This window comes from Lactuca virosa, chromosome 1 (genome assembly GCF_052849685.1).
Source record: "Lactuca virosa cultivar CGN04683 chromosome 1, Lactuca_virosa_CGN04683_v6, whole genome shotgun sequence".
In the NCBI taxonomy this organism is placed as follows: domain Eukaryota; kingdom Viridiplantae; phylum Streptophyta; class Magnoliopsida; order Asterales; family Asteraceae; genus Lactuca; species Lactuca virosa.
This window is the reverse complement of record NC_136426.1, coordinates 43,898,984-43,915,811: the sequence shown is the minus strand read 5'-3', so window position 1 is coordinate 43,915,811 and position 16,828 is coordinate 43,898,984.

Below are 16,828 nucleotides of genomic sequence, written 5' to 3'. Positions count from 1 at the left end.
CTTGGAATCATTTGACCTCAAGTCAGATGATAGTTGCGAGTCTTGTTTACTTGGAAAAATAACAAAGTCACCCTTCACAGGTACTTGTGATAGGGGTGAAGGTTTGTTGGACCTTGTACACACGGATGTGTGTGGGCCCTTCAGAGTTGCTACAAGGGATGCTAATCGCTATTATGTGACTTTTACTGATGATTACAGTAGATATGGATATATTTACTTAATCAAGCATAAGTCAGAAACCTTTGAAAAGTTCAAAGAGTTTAAGCAGGAAGTTGAGAATCAATTGGGCAGGAACATCAAGATGCTCCGATCCGATCGAGGAGGAGAGTATCTTAGCATTGAGTTCCTTGACTATCTTAAGGAATGTGGGATTGTCTCACAATTGACACCTCCCAGAACACCACAGTTGAATGGTGTAGCTGAGAGGCGCAATCGAACCTTGTTGGATATGGTTCGTTCCATGATGAGTCGAGCTTCGTTACCAATCTCTTTCTGGGGGTATGCCTTAGAGACTGCCGCCCATATCCTTAATCTAATCCCTACTAAAAAGGTTGCCAAAACACCTCACGAGATGTGGACTGGGAAAGTTCCCAATTTGGACCACATCAAGATTTGGGGTTGTGAAGCTTTCGTGAGGCGTGAGACTCATGATAAGCTTGAACCTCGAAGTGAGAGGTGTATTTTCATCGGCTACCCACAGAGATCCTTTGGTTACCTCTTCTACAGACCCAGTGATAATGTGGTTTTTGTAGCAAGAAGATGAGTCTTTCGTGAGAGAGAATTCATAAGCCAAGGGGACAGTGGGAGGCAAATTGACCTTGAAGAGCTTCAAGAGTCAAGTGGTGAAGGAACCTCAAATGCTATCGAACAACCTGAGGAGGAAACTCCTGTTGATCTGATAGATGAGTCTGTACCTCCAAGACGTTCCACTAGGGTGAGGAACACACCTGATTTTTATTATGGTTATCACATCACCACTGAAGGTGATACATTTATTAGTGATAGTACACTAATAGATTTGGATGATCCTAATAATTACAGGGAAGCCATGGCAGGCCCTGAGTCTGCTGAGTGGAAGGAGGCTATGGACAACGAGATTTAGTCCATGTATGACAATCAAGTTTGGAACTTGGTTGACAATGTACCAGGTCGTAAGACAGTTGGGTGCAAATAGATCTTCAAGAAGAAGACCGACATGGATGGGAAGGTACATACTTACAAAGCGCGACTGGTTGCGAAGGGCTTTACTCAAACTCCGGGAGTTGACTATGATGAGACCTTCTCACCAGTAGTTAAGATTAAGTCTATTAGAGTATTGTTAGCCATAGCTGCATTTCATGATTATGAAATATGGCAAATGGATGTCAAAACCGCTTTCCTTAATGGAAAGTTGGCTGAGGATGTTTACATGGCTCAACCAGAGGGTTTTGTCGATACAAGATACCCTAATAGAGTGTGTAAGCTTGATAAATCCATTTATGGATTGAAACAAGCATCTCGCAGATGGAATCTTTGCTTTGATGAGAAAGTCAAAGAGTTTGGCTTTTCTAGGAGTGAGGATGAGTCTTGTGTGTATGTCAGGGCTAGTGGGAGCATAGTTAGCTTCTTGGTGTTGTATGTGGATGACATACTTCTCATAGGAAACGACGTCCCAACCTTGCAGGAGGTTCAGTCCTGGCTTGGGAAGTGTTTCCCTATGAAGGACCTTGGGGAAGCTGCCTATATCCTAGGGATAAGGATAATGAGAGATAGGAGTAAGAGACTAATTGGACTTAGTCAGAGTACTTATGTGGATAAGGTACTGAAGAGGTTCAGTATGCAAGATTCCAAGAAAGGAGAATTACCAATCCAGAGTAATGCCAAGGTAAGTAAGACTCAGAGTCCGAATACAGAGGCTGAGATAGCTGAGATGAGTCATATACCATATGCTTCCGCTGTGGGCTCGATCATGTATGCTATGACTTATACTCGCCCTGATGTGGCCTTTGCTTTGAGCATGGTCAGTAGATATCAAGGGAACCCTGGCAAGGCACACTGGACAGCGGTAAAGAACATTCTCAAGTATCTGCGGAGGTCTAAGGATTGGGTCCTTACCCTCGGAGGCAGTGATGACTTGAGAGTGGAAGGATATAGCGATGCTAGCTTCCAGACTGATAGGGATAATTTCCGCTCTCAGTCAGGCTGGGTCTTTATCCTAAATGGAGGGCAATTACTTGGAAAAGTTCCAAGCAGGAGACAGTAGCTGATTCTACTTGTGAATCAGAGTACATAGCAGCAAGTGAAGCAGCTAAGGAAGCAATATGGCTAAAGAACTTCATCGGAGACCTTGGAGTTGTACCAGCCATAAAGGAGCCAATGGAAATTTTATGTGACAGCGAAAGTGCGGTTGCTTTGGCTAAGGAACCGAGAGATCACGGGAGATCTAGGCACATTGACATAAAATACCATTTCATCAGACATCGAATAGAAGAAGGACTCCTCGTGGCTAAGAGGGTATCATCAGATGAGAACCCGGCAGATCCCCTCACGAAGGGACTGAGCAGGGTTAAGCATCTGCAGCATGCGAGGCGCATTGGGCTGAAGGATGATATTAGTTTCAATAATTAGATTCCTGAAACTTGTAAAATGTAATTGACATTTGATGATAAATAAAAGTTGTTATTTATTTATGAGTAAGGTGTTACTATCTTGTGTTGATTGTTTACCATGTTTCAATTTTGCATGTTTTTACTTCCAGAATAATTATGTTATTATTCAAACCATCCACAGTCAGTCAAACTTTGGAAGTAAGTATTGATTTAAGACTGTCATGAATTTGGCTTGTATGATTTGTCTGAAAGTGCTTTGGACAATGCAATGGTTGCTACAACATTCATGAGTACTCATAAGGGCTGAGTATTGGATCCAACCCACGCTCACTTGCATCACTTCATGGAATTTATCTCGAGTGATCATGAGACGGTAATATCATATAAATCTTCAAACCTAGAGATATGAGTTGTTGACTATGAGTTGGTTATTCATTGATTGTACGAAAACGCATTGGTAACTCGATGTTATAAAACGTGCCTTTGTGAATAATTCAACAAGTAGTTAGTACAAGCATATCAGTCGAAGTTTATCTGTTCCTTCTAGAAATAGAAGCGATATCTGGGCCCCTCGATGATTTGGTTTTGACCTATGTACCGGGCCCGGTCAGAACCTAATTGATGTGTTCAATTTAGTTCTATGTCGAAACAAATCAGAGATCGAGAAACAAATGCTGGACAATAAGTAAGACCATGTTCCATGTGTTTGTCCGGCTGATATCATGAGAACAGAGGATTATATGATCACTTATCTTAAATGGCGTATCATCATCATCTCAGTTCCGAGAGACTTTGAAAGAGCTACGATTGCTAGTCGGATTTTGAAGTCATATTCGCAAATATAGTTATTAGACTTATCCAAGTGGGAGACTGTTGGATATAGTGTCTAAGTCCATAACTTTATTTGGTATGTACTTGACCCGACCCGGCATGGTCCATTTGGGTTGCATGGCATTGCAATACTTGGATAGACTAAATGAGAGAATAAGGCACTTATGATTATTAATATATTATAAGTTCTAATATATTAATAATAGTATTATTTAATTAGTATTGATCAAGTATTAATCTAGGATTAATTTGGTGATCAAAGTGAGACTAATTAAATATATAGGGTTGATTATGACAATCATCAATTCTTTTATGGTGGATTAATGATCCATGGTTTATGGGTTATGGATGTAACCAAATGGAGCTCCATGGATAGTCCATGGGAGTTACAAATCCATGGGTCATGGGAAATCAAGAGTCATGACAATTAAGGGCATTCATGTGTAAACCCTAATTGTGACAACACTATAAAAGGAACCCTATGGCTAGCAAAATGGGGACCTAGTTGACCTAGTGTTACTAGAGAGGGCATAACCGATTTTGAGACTAAGTGACATTCTCTCAAGTTATTCCAAGTCTTGTGGTGTTGTGTGAAGCATTTGAGGCACAACATTTGGGGTGCTAGGCTCACAAAGTCTTGAAGGAATCCAAGCAACATCAAGGTATGTATTTCTACTAGTTTTTATGTTTTATGTAATCCCCATGCCATGTTAGTTAGGAAATAACCTTGAAAAAGAAATTTGCATGTATATAGAGAAAACATAGATTCAAGGTTATTAGGGTTGCATGTACACTTAGGAAGTGTTAGAATGCTCAAAAACCCATCAATAGGGACTAAAGAGTAAGTTCTGGACCTAAGATGAGAAGATTTTGTAGAGGAGGGGCTGATTGGTAACATTTTGGACTTGATTTGTAAAGGGTTTCAGGGGGCAGGGTTAGAAGTGTAAATTTGGGATCCATTTTGAAAGGAAAAGAGAAGGGAAGGACCGGTCTTGTCATTTTGGAAGGAAGTTATATGGGAGGCGGGTATATAGTCCCGGTAACCCTAACCCTACAACATCCAGCCGCACCTCCCTTGTGCCCCCTCTTCTAGCAGCCACCAACCCCACTCTTCCCTCCGGTCGGAGCCGCCATTGTACCACCACGGGTGCCGCCGAAGAGCTGTGAACGTCGAAGATAAAGCCACCGTCGGACACCCTTCCCCGTCGTTGTTGCTATGCCGTTCACTTCACCCTTTCTTCTCCACCATTTCAGCGACAACTCAGCCATGAACCGCCGCCGCTGCTACCTGTGATGTAGTGGTCGGCCGAGAGTGAACCACCGAAGGCCACTTCGGAGCTGTGAATACCGACACGTGCGTCATGATCAACTGAAGTCGTCGCCACCTCTTTCTACCCTCGCATTGTGTCGCCGTCTCCACCCTTGCGGTTGTTTCCCTCCGGCGAGATTGAGTGGCCGCCGGGAACACCCGCTGCCACCCTCTTCTTCTTTTCCATTCGCTCACCGCTGCTGTTGTGCGTGTTTTGAGTCTACATGTCTCGGGTTGCTGCTGCCGGAGAAAAGTCAAGGAAAACCCACCATGGCCGCCGGCCATGGTGGCTGCCACCTCAAGGACCGCCATGAGGGTGTGTATGTTGCTGTGTGTGTATTATTTTGTGTGTGTGTTATTTAGATACTATTGTAAATTGTAACCAAAAATATGAATACTGAAAGAAAAGTCTAACCACCACCGTGAGGTGGTGGTTGCCGCCTCCTGCCGCCACCGGCCGCCGTGTCGGGTGGCGGTGTGATTTGATTGCGTTTGGACCTCGTTTGGGGGATGTTTGGACAATGTGGAATCAAGGAAACCCTAATGGGCCCAAAGAAGCCCTAGTGGGCCCAATGGAACCCTAATGGGCCAATAAGTCTCAATGTGACCTAAAAGCCCAACCAATGGACTAATGGGCTAGTATTGGGTTAAGAAACCCTAATTAGGGTTTGGAAAACCCTAAGGGGATAAAACCCTAATTGTGGGAATTGTTTGGGACACACAGGAGAATTAGTTATTAAATTTAAAATAATAATTAATAATCATTGGCAAACTAGCTTAAGGCAATAATGGACTTAATGGATTAAGTCCTTAATGGGTTAAGTAAGAAACACTTAACCCTAATCATCATTTCATGTGAAAGCCCTGATGTCATTCGGGCCTTGAATTGGGCTTTGGTGATTGGACTATTGGTGGGCCACCCAAGAACAAGTTAATGGACCAAAGTAATTAGATGGGCTTTAGGATAAAGCCCATGTGAGGACTTGGGCCCAATTTGGAAAATTGGGCCATAGATGGGCCATAATTGGACCTTTATGATTATGTGATATTGGGCCATGGGGATAGGATTGGAATAATTGGATGGGCCTTAAGAAAAGACCATGTAGAGGTCTGGGCCCAATTTGGAAAATTGGGCCATATGTTGGGCTTTAGCCCATTACTTGATTTTTTGGGCTCTTGGAGTGTGAGTTGGACTTTAAGCTTAGAACCCAATTATTAATTGGGTATTGTTTGATGTTGACAGTTCGGAGAGCTGTCAACCAGCAGCTGGAGTTATTCTGCGGGACTTCAGCGGTGCCAGGTGAGTTATCCTCACTATATCAACAGGGTCTAAGGCACCAAGGCCGGCCCTTTATGGATTGTATTCGGATTATTGCATGTTATGCTTACTGATTTACATCCTGGTAGTTGGGATGGTGATATGTTATGCTTTAGTGACCCGGTTGGGTTGGTATCCTGGTATATAGGATGATGTTATGTTAGTGACCAGTTAGGTCGATATCCTGGTTATGGATTGTTGCTATGCTTTGTGATCTGTTAGATCGGTTTGACTGTTATATACATGCTAGTGTTATATGATATCTATGTGCACATGATTGTCCTGGTTATAGGATAATGCTATGTCAGTGACCGGTTAGGTCTGTATCCCGGTTATTGGGATGTTGCAATGGTTAGTGATCTGTTAGATCGGTTTGACTGTTATATGATATGTGCTTACGTATGATATTTATATGCACATGTTTGTTTGATTGGGGGTTGGATTGAGGCGGTCCTTCTTCGTGTTGTAGGCCAACATACCCGACGAGCGGTCCGGATAGGCTGTAGGCCCTGCGAGGCGGTCCAGACGTGCCGAAGGCTCGGAGAGCAGGCCAGATAGATTGAAGGCCTGTGAGGCGGTCCAGTCAGACTGAAGGCTCATTACGCATGCTGTTTACTGTTTGTTCTGTATTGGTTATATGATATGGTTATGTTTGTATGGCGTTGGTATTTTGGGGAAACTCACTAAGCTTTCGGCTTACAGTTGTTGATTTTGTTTCAGGCACTTCTGATGATTGCGAGAAGGCGAAGGCGTGATCGTGCACCTCATATTTTCATGATTGATTCTGGGGATACTCTGATGTCTGAGCCATTTTGAAAACAAAGTGTAATAACTTAATGGTTTTAAAATGTATTAAAAAGTTTAAATTTGGCTTGGATTTTATGGGTGTTACACAAATATTCATTCGTTCAACAAGATATCGTACAGACATGAGACATGGATTATAATCAATCTCATTGTCCAAGTTTTGTTTCCCGATTTCTGATTTATGACGACTGAAATCAGACTACCAGTTGAACACATCAATTCAGTCCAGTCTTGGCCAAGCACTTCAGATGTCGACATCAAATCATCAAAGGGCCTAAAGATATCGCTTTTCCCGTTAGGACAAAAGGAACGAATAACCTTTGACTTATATGCTTGCACTGTTTACTCATCAAATCATGCACAACAATACGTTTTATAACATCTAGTTACTGATGCGTTTACGTATTATCAATGCACAACTGACTTGTAAACAACAACTCATATCTCTGTTTCAAGAATATAAGATATTATCGTCTCAAAATTACTCGTGATAAAATCCATGAAGTAGTTCTCTGAGCGTGGGTTTATCCAATACTCAAAATCCCCATTTTCAACATACTCATGAACATTGTAGCAAAACTATTGTTATGTATAAACTCTTTATAAAATCTACAATCTAGTTCATGACAGTCTTAATTCACTACTTACTTCCAAAAGTGTGAGCAACTGTGGAATTTCGAATAATCGGATTATTCAGGAAGTAAAAGGTGCAAAGTGAAACACAATAATAACCTAATTAACTATGGTCTCAAAACTATTTGATATAAATAAAACTCTTATTATTTAATCACCATATTAATTAAGACTTTATTCATTGTATAATGTTTCGAGTAATCAACTAACCACTTGAATTAATAAAACATCAGTCATTCCATGTCATGAACATGCATACTATGTTTCTCTATGGTCCTTCCTTTGTGAACAAATCGACTGGACACTATTCCAATGATGCTCATTTCACAATTCCAAATTTTTGTCACTACTAAATGTGTTAGAATTCCAACCTTACATGCATTGTCCTTCTATGATGTCGAAGCTTCAAAGTCACAGAGACTTAGCCAACGATATTACAGAATGTTCCATTTGAACTTTGTTTCTAAAAAACAATTTCATGGAAATAAAGTTTCGAATTCAAGGTACACTCCTTGAACACCTTCCTTGCATTAAAGTTTCCAACTCACATGTAGAATTAATAATCAACTCCCACTATGTAAACATTTCCATATTCCCATATGACCATCAATTCTTAATAAGAATTATCTTAATCCAGAATCATGTCAACATGGTCCTTCCAAACAATATCATAGTTCCAACTGTCCACAAGCAACCAATCCTTTAGTATAACCTCAGAATGTTCTTGACAGTTGATCAACTTTAGTCACACAAAGTTCTAGTCCTTTTCCCTCTCAATTCCCAAGGCATTTGGAAAAATCAAAACAAGTAAATATTATAGAATATGTAATCGATCCTATATCTGAAGCATATGGGACTCGATTATGTCTTACACAAGGATCTGATATCTGATCAGTCTCTTGCTATAATATTTCCATATATCTAATTTCCTATGTTGAATCATTTCAACATGATATTCATATATGTCCATGACTAAGTTCTATTAAACTATGCAATCTAAACTTTTAGATTCGAAACGAAGTATGATTGCCCTCTCCCTTAAGCCTTTACTATATCGAAACCATTTCCAAACTTTGCAACTTGCAAATTTGTAAACTTTGTTTCCTACAAATTGTATTGCTAACTTGCAACACTTATCATAACAATTATGTTTCCACTAGCATAACAATTATGCTCCCACTCAGAGGCGATCCTACATGTATCTTAAGGGTGTCCTTGGACACCCCTAATTTTGAAATTTTATATACATGGCATACGGTAAATATGAGGGGACACCTGTGGGAATCACAAATTGGACACCCTTTGGACACGAAACAAAAACAAATACAAAATTTTAATATTTAAAATTTGTCAAAAATAATCTATTTCTAGCTCTTAAAAGTTAAAACTTATAAAAGATTTAGGAACACTGATTTAAGAGGCGGTTACAATACCAAATCTTTTCTATAAATATAAAGGAAAAGATAAATCATTAAAACTTAATATAACTTCCGGGGAAATATAAAAGATTTAGGAAAAGTGACCTTGAAAACCTAAAAAAATTACAAATCTTGGTGTCAATGGGCACTGTCTTCTCTCTGTCGTCGCCTGCAATACATATTTGTCGATCGCATCCATCTTCTCCAAGACCCCTTCCAACCCCTTCAAACTCATTTGCATAGTCGCACTCCATCTTCAGAACTTCGACTCCTCTAATTTGATTTTTGAGGTAACTCTCTTTCTCTTTCTTCGATTCATGTGAGTTTGGTCCTTTGTGGAAGCAATATAAATTTTAATTTGTATGTAAAAAGTCAAAACCTAGAAACTAGTAATTAACCATAGGTCATAGCATCCATAGCATCCATCATGTGTAGCAACACATACCTATTATCATGAACAGTAACCCTTGCGTGGTGGTACAATAAATAGTTATTAGTTTCTAACTTTTTTTTATCTTTTTAAAAATATTCTTTGTTATATATATATATATATATATATATATATATATATATATATATATTTGAGGTGTTAAGTGGACACCCGTTAGTTTGATTTCTAGATTCGCCACTGCTCCCACTAGCTTTGACATGTATCTAGAAATCAACTGGACTTCTGAAAATCAATACTCTTGACTTTCTTACTAAAGTGCAAATTTCTGATACGTGATGCTTCGATAAGTCTTCAATTAGACTTCTCAAGCTTATACACCTTCATTAGATAGCATATATGTGTGTGTGTGTTCAAACCCTTTCAAAACTTATAATCATATGTCCTAAAAGTTAACCAATTACTTTCTTCTAAATTTCTACATCTTAACCTATTCCAGCCAATGAATTAAGCATCTCATACTACCTAATTCTTTACCCAGTCTCTAATGCATCAGTAATATCTCTCACTAGTTAGGGTTTCAAACCCTAACTCTCAATGGATTGATTTCACCATGGAAATCACTTTCGAAGCTTGATAAAAGCTTCTAGACACTTTCATTATCATCATAGACAAGCTATAGTTTGACTAATTCAACCATGCTAACCGACCTAATAGTTTCACCATTTAAAGTTCAAAGCTTAATCAAAGGAGAAATATTTACCTTCATAGATAGAGGATGTTAATCCTTGTTAGGCTCTATCTCCAGCTCAGATAACCTCCTTCTTGGCACCAAAATCGCCCTTTCCAAGCTTCCAATCGATTCCCCAAAGAAAATGATAGGAATAAGCTCTTAACAGGTTTAAATCGGTTTCATGTGTGTCACCACACTGTGGTAGCTTTCAAACCACGTCGTGGTGACAGTATCTACCAAAGCGTAGTAGCTTTATCACCATGATGTGATGACAACATTTCAACACCTTTTAGTTGATTTCATTCTAGTTTTGGACAATTTTTCTTCCAACTTTTAATGCGCATAACTTCTTCATTTCAAAATCGTTTTCGGTGATCTTTATATCTACGCGAAGGTGGGGCTGAGTTCTACAATTCCATTAATTCATTTTTCATTGACTTAATATGAGTCATAATATATAAGTCACAAACTTGGCCTAAAAATCATAAATTTCCCATTTTACCCTTTTTGCCAAAATGCATCTTCTCATGCATTTCTTATCTTGAATTCACTCATCTAACCTCATCTAAGTGACTTAAACTTATCTTGACCAATTTCATGAAGTCACAACTTCATAAACTTATAAATTTCTCGTAAATGACCAATTTGCCCTTTTGGTCAATATTTGACTAAAAGTCAAATCTCTCTAGATTTTGGGTTCTTACAGTTGTTACTCCTCACACCCCTCCCCTCCTAAGATAATTTTGGCAAGTCCTTCCAACCGTCTATAACATTTTGAAGGATCCTTAAATCCTCACCACACTTTCTCAAAACTGTGCGCACACAACATTCGATCGTGCTTCTTGATATTCATATCCCACTACAGGTAATACGATTGTTGCCTCCGTAAAGACCCCTCCAGCCTAGCGTGTTATCATTCTATATATGTTGTCAGCTAAACCAATTCTGACCTACAACTCATCAGTCTCATCTTAACTTACAGAGCATTTAGATTGTTAGGACAACTATTACTTAATTTCTTAAGTCGTAGGTGTGGTGTTATCGTCCATCTAGGATCGTTTAGAGCCCCAAAACTAGATTTTCTATTTTTTATTTTTGGAAACTTTGTTTTTTGAGATTTAGTTTAGATAATTGATTATGAATCTTATCCTAATCAGTTCTGATCAAATACGATTAATGAAGGAAGCTTATATTCTCCTCCTTATAAATATTCCGTTTCCTTTGTTTGTTAAGTAGATTTTTTATTATCAATTAAGAATCCGTTTTAGGGCTGGCAAACCCAACTCGGTAATTAGCAGGTTGTGTTGAGATTTTCAAACCCACGTAATCAAACGGATCAACGTGTCTAACCTGTTAGGGTTGAAATTCTCAAACTATTTACAACCCGTCAATCCGTTTAAAAAAATAATATATTTTAGTTTTTTTTACTAGTACTATCATTTAATTGATTATTATATTTTTATTTCTCAAAAAACGTGAGTTAGTAACCAATATTGAAAGTCGAGTTGGTAAAAGTGAAACTCGAGTTTTGTATAATTTAGAAATTAAACATTTATAATGTTTTATGGTTGTAAACACTTGATTTGTGTTTACGTTACAGACTTATAAACTTATGGTTGTTTTTAAACTTCAATAATTATTGAAATTTTTAAGTTTTATGTTATTTTATTTCAAAGATTATTTAATTTTTAAGGGTTTTTTCTTTTGAAAATTTAAATGGATCAATCCGAGTTACACTTGTTTATTACATAAGTTGGATTAAGAAAATAATAAATATGTCAACCCGATATTAACTCAATTACTAAAAATGTTGGGTTGGTTGAGAATTCTTAACTCATTTACTTAAACAAGTTTGGTTTGGTAAGATTTTCAACTCGTTTAATTAAACAGGTCAACCCATTTATGACCCAACACAATCTATTGCCACCCATAATTCGTATGGAGTTTTTTTTTTTTCCGTTTTTTGTGTTCTTATTTATTGTAATCGGTCATTCAATCCAAGGCAACAAAGCTTTATGTCGTACTCTCGTTTATTCATCTTTCAAGGTGCATTTAAAGAAACTATGAACGCATTGGTGGCAATTAGTGGCATATGTACAATGTTTTTAATGGGGTGCATGGATCCCACTCTTACCCTAAATTTAATATAGAAAGTTTGTAAATATGCTTGATTTTTAAGGCTATAAGGTATATTCTTCACGCCACCACAAAGAAGATGGGGATTGTTTTCTCATTCTAACGACGTGAAGGTCATTGAAAGAGGAAGACAAAAGAAGTGAGAGGAATAGAAAGAAAGAGGAAGAAAGTTTTTGTATATGGCGACACCCCATCAATGTTACTGGTATATCCGGTAGCCTAACTCATTACAATTCAGCCACACAGTGTGTTGGGGTTGAAACACACTTTTATTCAGAACTAGAACAAAAGAGAAGAGCTTACACGCTCAATATTATAAGAAAAAGAAACAACCCTCTAATACTCACTCTAAGTATTACACACTACACTCTCTGTTTGTGGTGTCTTACAACTAAGGTTAGAGCCTCTATTTATACTTAAACAAGCCTACAATTACTACTGCTACCATTTATTGTGTTCATTATGTGAACATACGAAGTTGCCATTTGAGTTCTTATTGTCAACAAAGGAGGCATTCATTTGTCAACAAAAGAGGGTGGTACAGCTACTCATGGCAGGTTCACACCCAAGTAGGTTTACACTCACATTCTCCCCCTTAAACCTAACTTGGCTCGAGATTCGTCACTCCGATCATGTTTCGCATTTCACCATGTTTCACGTATGCTAAAGCCTTTGTAAAGATGTCCGCCCGTTGATCCTTCGAGTTGACATATTCCACTATAATTTGCCCACGTTCAACACATTCTCGTATGAAGTGATAACGAATGTTAATGTGTTTGCTTCGACCATGAAACACAGGATTTTTCATCAATGCGATTGCTGACTTGTTATCGACATATAAGGTGATAGGCATAATATGATGTCCCGTGAGCTCCTTCACGAGATTAGCAAGCCAAATGGCTTGACATGCTGCTGTTGTAGCTGCCATGAACTCGGCTTCACACGTGGACAAAGCAACAGTCTTTTGCTTTTGGGATTGCCAAGTTATCGCATTCCTTCCCAGATAGAAAATCATTCCACTTGTGCTCTTGCTATCAACAGGGTCACCTCCAAGATCACTATCGGTAAAACCAACCAAATCTTCAATTTCACGACCTCTTCCATAGTTGATTCCATAATCAACAGTTCCTTTTACGTATCGCAAGATGTGTTTCACAACTTGGAAATGCAAAGTGGTTGGTTCCTCCATGAAACGACTTGCAATTCCAATTGAAAATGACAAGTCCGGTCGAGTGTGAGTCAAGTACCTTAAACAACCTACCACTCGCCTATATTCAGTTGGATCAACTTTTTCACCATCTTCATCCTTCTTGACCTTCAACTTAGGTTCCATTGGTGACGTTGTCGGATTGCAATCCAGCAACCCAAATTGCTCTAAAATTTTCATTGCATAAGCCGTTTGTCGCAAAGATATTCCCCACTTCTTTTGCGAAACTTCGATTCCAAGGTAGTAAGAAAGTAATCCCAAGTCACTCATTTCGAATTCTTTCTTCATTTGTTCTTTGAATTCGACAACATCATTAGTGTTCGACCCGGTAATGATCAAGTCATCAACATAGACACCAACAATAAGAATTTTGTCTTTTGAGTTCCTTTTGTAAACAGCTGGGTCTTGTGAACTTTTTGTAAAACCAAGCCTTTTTAAGCTTTTATCCAAACGAATGTTCCAAGCTCGAGGAGCTTGTCGTAGACCATAAAGAGCTTTATGAATCTTAAACACCTTATGACTGTTTGCTCTATCAACATAACCTTCTGGTTGGGTGACATAAACCTCCTCTTTGAGATCTCCATTGAGAAAAGCCGATTTGACATCGAGATGGTGGACAACCCACCCATGTTGAGCTGCTAAGGCAAGAATGAGCCTTACGGTGTCAAGTCGTGCTACCGGTGCAAAAACTTCATCAAAGTCGACTCCTTCCTTTTGTACAAATCCTTTTGCTACAAGTCGAGCTTTATGCTTCACCACTTTTCCCAAGTTGTCTTTCTTCACTTTAAACACCCATTTCAAACCGATTGATTTGTGTCCGGGTGGCAAATCGGTAAGTTGCCATGTCTTGTTCTTCTCGATTGCATCCAACTCTGTTTGCATAGCCTCCTGCCATGCCTTAGAGGTTACCGCCTCTTTAAAATTCAAGGGTTGATCCGCTGCAATCATCAACAATTCTCCAGGTTCAAGGAACACATTTTCGGTTTCAGAATAAATATCGGTTAACGGACGCAATCCCCTTGGCCCAATCTCACTAGAAGGGCTTTCCATATGGGGCGAGGTTGAAGAAAACGGGGCTGAGACAGGAGTATGTGGAGCTGGTTCAGGCTCGTCAAATTCAACATATGGTTGTCCAACTTGGATAGCATCGATTCCTGGGCTGTTTGGTTGTTCCAGATTGATTTCGGGGTCATTTTGAGGTGTTTCGAGGTGTATTTGGGGTTGTGGTTCAATTATGGTAAAGGTCTTAGGAGTCGCCATCTCTTCTTCTTTGTTTTTGTACCAATTCCATTCTTCTTTTTCGTCAAAAACAACATCGCGACTAACTCGCAACTTTCGGTCTTGTGGATCAAACAAACGGTTGCCTTTAGTTCCATCTTCCACACCTAAATACACCATCTTCTTACTTCGATCATCAAGCTTCTTCAAGTGACCACCTACAAGTTTAGCAAAAGCAACACAACCAAAAACTTTTAGATGTTCAAGGTTGGGCTTTTTGCCAAACCATGTTTCATAAGGCGTCTTGTCGGGAAGTACTTTTGTTGGCAGGCGGTTGAGAAGATAAACTGCATGTCTAACCACTTCTCCCCAAAACTCTCCCGGAACATTTCTACCTTTGAGCAGACTTCTTGCCATGTCCATAACGGTCCGATTTCGCCTTTCTACAACTCCGTTCTGTTGAGGCGAATATGGTGTCGTAAGATGCCTTTGAATACCATTTTCTTCACAAAATAATGAGAATTCTTTTGAAGTGAACTCTCCCCCTCGGTCCGTTCGAAGTGTCTTTATTTTATAACCCGAATTCTTTTCAACCATCAACTTGAACCGTTTGAAAGCGCTCAAGGCTTGAGACTTCTCCGATAGCATGTAAACCCACATCCACCGGCTAAAATCGTCTACTAAAAGGAGAAAATATTTACTCCCTCCAACAGACGTAGGTGTGATCGGACCACATAAGTCCGCATGAACAAGTTGTAGAGGTTTTTGAGCTCGAAAAACTGCATGATCCGGGAAAGGAATTCGGGTTTGTTTGGAAAGAACGCACCCTTCACATACTTGGTTTGGGTGCTCAATCTTTGGGACTCCGATTGCCATATTCTTTTCGGACAACTTCTTTAAGGCGAGAAAGTTAACATGACCAAGTCTAGAATGCCATATCCAAGCTGGTTCGTCTTTTGTTGCTAAAAGACAAGTCGGTCTACCGGTCCTTAAAGGAGTTTTATATAACCGGTTTGGGGATCGTTTAACTCTCAAAAGTAGAGTTTTGTTTCTGTCAAACAATGTCAGATCCGACCCATCCATTATGACCCGACTCCCTTCCTCCGTCATTTGTCCAAGACTAATAATATTGTTTTTTAGACTTGGAATGAAATATACCTCATTAAGGAGTCTTTGGTCGCCATTTTTGCTATCGAATAAAATCGACCCTTTTCCCAAAATAGCGACGGTCGAACCATCCCCAAATTTCACATGGCCCGTAACGTGCTCATCTAGTTCGCGAAACTTTGAGCGGTCTCCTGTCATGTGATTGCTAGCACCGTTGTCGAGATACCATACCTCAGACTCGACTCGGCTTTCTCCCGATGCAAGAAGATTAACACAAATCTTCTCTCTTAGAGACACTTTTTTGTGTGCATATTCTTGTGAGGTTGCCATCATTAAAATAGGCTCTTCTTCGTTGGCTTGAGTGAGGTTTGCCTCCTCACCTCGATTCTTGTTTGGACACTCCGAAGCATAATGACCAAATTGTTCACAAGTAAAACATTTGATTTTACTTTTATCCTTTCGAGAAGGATTATCGTCATTCTGATTTGTATTGTACTCGCGACCACCTCCTTGGCCACGTCTACGACCTCGGCCTCGTCCCCGGCCTCGGTTACCATGTCCTCCTCGTCCTCTTGAAGTGTTTGACGAGTTTCTCTCGCCAGTTTGCTTCGAACGAGATGCCCACTCGGCATGTGTAAGCAATAGAGAAGGTCCTTCTTCTTTTTCTCCATAGCTTCGAAGTCTCTCTTCATGGGTCTTAAGACGACCCACAACTTCTTCCACCGTCATATTCTTCAAATCTCCGAATTGCTCGATCGATGTTACGATTTGTATAAATCGTATCGGTACGGCTCGCAAAAACTTCTTCACAACCGTAATTTCTTCAATCTTTTCACCTAGAGATCGAATACCGGTTACGATAGTATTCAATCTCATGGAAAAATCATCTACCGATTCACTGTCTTTCATCCGGATCACCTCGAAGTCACTTCTCAAGGTTTGAGCTTTAGCCTCCTTGACCCGATCGGCTCCCATGTGCATCATCTTGAGCGTTTCCCATGCTTCTTTAGCTGTGTCCTTCTCAGCTAACATCAGAAGTACGTCCTCTGGAATTGCTTGATAAATAGCCGCAAGAGCCATCCGATCTTTACGTTCGTCCGTTTCTGCATTTTTAATTACATCCCATACTCCTTGT